The sequence below is a fragment of the Cricetulus griseus genome, chromosome 6, assembly GCF_003668045.3.
Source record: "Cricetulus griseus strain 17A/GY chromosome 6, alternate assembly CriGri-PICRH-1.0, whole genome shotgun sequence".
NCBI classification, from domain to species: Eukaryota; Metazoa; Chordata; class Mammalia; order Rodentia; family Cricetidae; genus Cricetulus; species Cricetulus griseus.
Window position 1 is genome coordinate 116,702,153 of NC_048599.1, and position 2,716 is coordinate 116,704,868.

Below are 2,716 nucleotides of genomic sequence, written 5' to 3' on the forward strand. Positions count from 1 at the left end.
TGGGTGGCAAAGACCATTTGAGTGGGCTGGTTTCACAATTCTCGCTCCACTTGCCTAGATGAGCTCCACCTGGCTTAGTGAGGAAGAACAGCCTGGCTGAGAAGCTCACATCCCTTTTCACAGCAGCGTTGACCTTTAAGTTCTTACATTGTTATTTTTGGGTCTAATATCGGTTTTTTTTTTGTTTTTGTTTTTGTTTTTTTTTTTTTTTTCGTCTAGTACAGCTCAAGTTCTAAGCAGACATCGGGGGAAGAAAGTTACAGGTTAGATAATGTAATAATACTCCTCTTCATTCTAACACTGGCCACATAAGTACATAAGTATTTATTTTAATGACTATGCATGTAAGAAGTGGAGAACTCTTGGGAGTCAAGTGTAAATATAGAGTGGCAGGATATAATTATTGGGTTGCCTTCTTTAGGTTACTTGGTAGACTACAACACCTTTTGCTTGCTTAATTTACTCAGTAGCCTCCGGGGAAGTCTTCATCAGAGAGAATTTAATTTTTTTCAAACTATTAAAGGATCATAAACAAAGATGACCATGGGCAACTTCTCACTTTGACAGTGACAGTGAGGCAAGAGGTTAGCTTTGGAGGAGAAGGCCTAAGCTTCCTGAGAACCATGGAATGGGGTGCTGAGGTGGGCACTTGGGACCATTACCCCAAGTTTTTCTTTTTGGATGTCTAAATAGAATGGATGAGACTCTTACTAGTTTTTTTTGCCCACTTCAACTTTTTGTGCCTAAACATAGATGCCAAGTCCTGAAATCTCAACATCCTATGGATCTGCGATTATATTTTCCTGCAAATGTGTAAAATTCTAAAAAGGTGGATAGGAAAAGAACTTGTTTTTCCTGCTCCTCCTCATTATGCATTCCACATAGGTGTTGCCTCAGCCTTTGCTTCCCTGGTAGCTATGCTTATTGTATTCTCACCTTTCAATCATTTTCTATTTCAACATCCATTAAAGTCTTTGTTCTGGTGATGCAGCCGTTTATTATCCATATGCTGAAGTAAACAGCATGAACCACGTGATGAAGGCATGTTGATTCTAAGTTCGAATGTGTGTGTGTTTTCAATAGAACTGCTACATTTAAATGAATTTCTAGTTGATCCATAGAAAGTACTTTTGAGAAAAAAGTGAGATAAGGAAGTTTGTAGGGTAATAACCAACAAACTAGTAAAAGATGTAAAAGATATCTAGGTGGGACCTGCTGTCTATAAATTCTCTAAACTAAGACACACCCACAAGAGGCTCTATGTGGCATGTTTCTTAGATATACCAGCAATTCTTCCCCCCAAATATGGAGTATCAGGCATTCTAAAAGCACCTTGCCTATGATCCTGGAACAATTGGGGACAGGATACAAAAAAATAATTCAGAGATGTAGACTGGATATCACATAGCTTGTCTGTCCTGGCTGAAACTGGAAGCCATTTCTTCTTGGATCTAGCCAGTACTTTTGGACTCTTTGGTTTTACTTACTCTTGCTGGTTCTGTTGTAGCTATAATAGAACAACTGGCCTTCTCTCAGCTTGCATGTATATGATACAGGGATTTGGGATGTCAGAAACTCAACTCTCACCAAAAATCCACAGTGGTTTTTGAGTTGTCTCAGATGAAGATTAAAGACACAGACCTATGTAGGAGTGAGCACAGAAAACAAAGGGAAAGTGAGAAACTCCTGAAAGTGGGAGGGGTGAAAAGCCATTTCTAAGAGTGGGAAAGCCAAGGAAAAGTCTAGAAAATTTTATTTTTATTTATAGGATTTTCAGCAGAAACTTGACAAATGCTGAGATAATTTCTATTGAGATTGGTTAGTTTTCTAGGGTACCATGGGCCAAGCTAATGGAGGGAAAACACACTCTCTGCATGTCTGTCTGCCCCAACTCTGAAATGATCATGCCCTGTTTGCTTGTTGTCCACTCCATCAGGGTAATAAAAGCCCAACTCAGTTCATCACTGACTTCTGTCATTAGCTATTGGACTTGATCTCTGTCTGTTAGCAGATACATTTCTGGATGCTAATTAAATCATGGTCCCTTTGTTCCCACATTCACATGACCAGCTTATACTTTTATTGTGGCAGAGGGCTAACTTGATCACAGCTACCAAGATGCGGCTGCAGCTGTCCTTTATTACTTCAGTTTCACTTTGTGTATAGGGTAGTCTCCTTTCTGAACTTCATGGGAGCTTCTTGTTAGAAGACATCCTTACTCACAATTTAGTCTGTGACAGCTGAATTAGAAGAAAGACTTTATGAAAGGGCAACTGTGCCTTGTTTGTGTTCTGCCATTGATGCAGCCTGCCTGGGATTGATTGGATTAGGGAACAGGGGATGAAGAAATGACTGGCACATACAGAAAAGCTTAGAATATATAGGCAAACAAGGACATGGGTTAGCTATTCCTGGTAAGATGTCTCTACATGGAGGCTGTCTAGGACTTCAGTCAACCGAGAGTAGAAAGCTGTGGTTGACACTTGCACACACTGTCAACATCTGTACTCAGACAAGGGGGAGTCTTTGGCATTCCTGTGGGTCTGAGACACTAGGGTCTTCTGACATGACTGCACTTATATCAAAAATAAACATTCATTCTAGACTTATCCACTCCCTAGGACACTGGACATCTGGCTTGCCAGTAGTGACCTTGCTACCTAGAACCTATCTTTTTTTTTTTTTCTTATTTAGTCATCATTGTTGTATCCAGGCA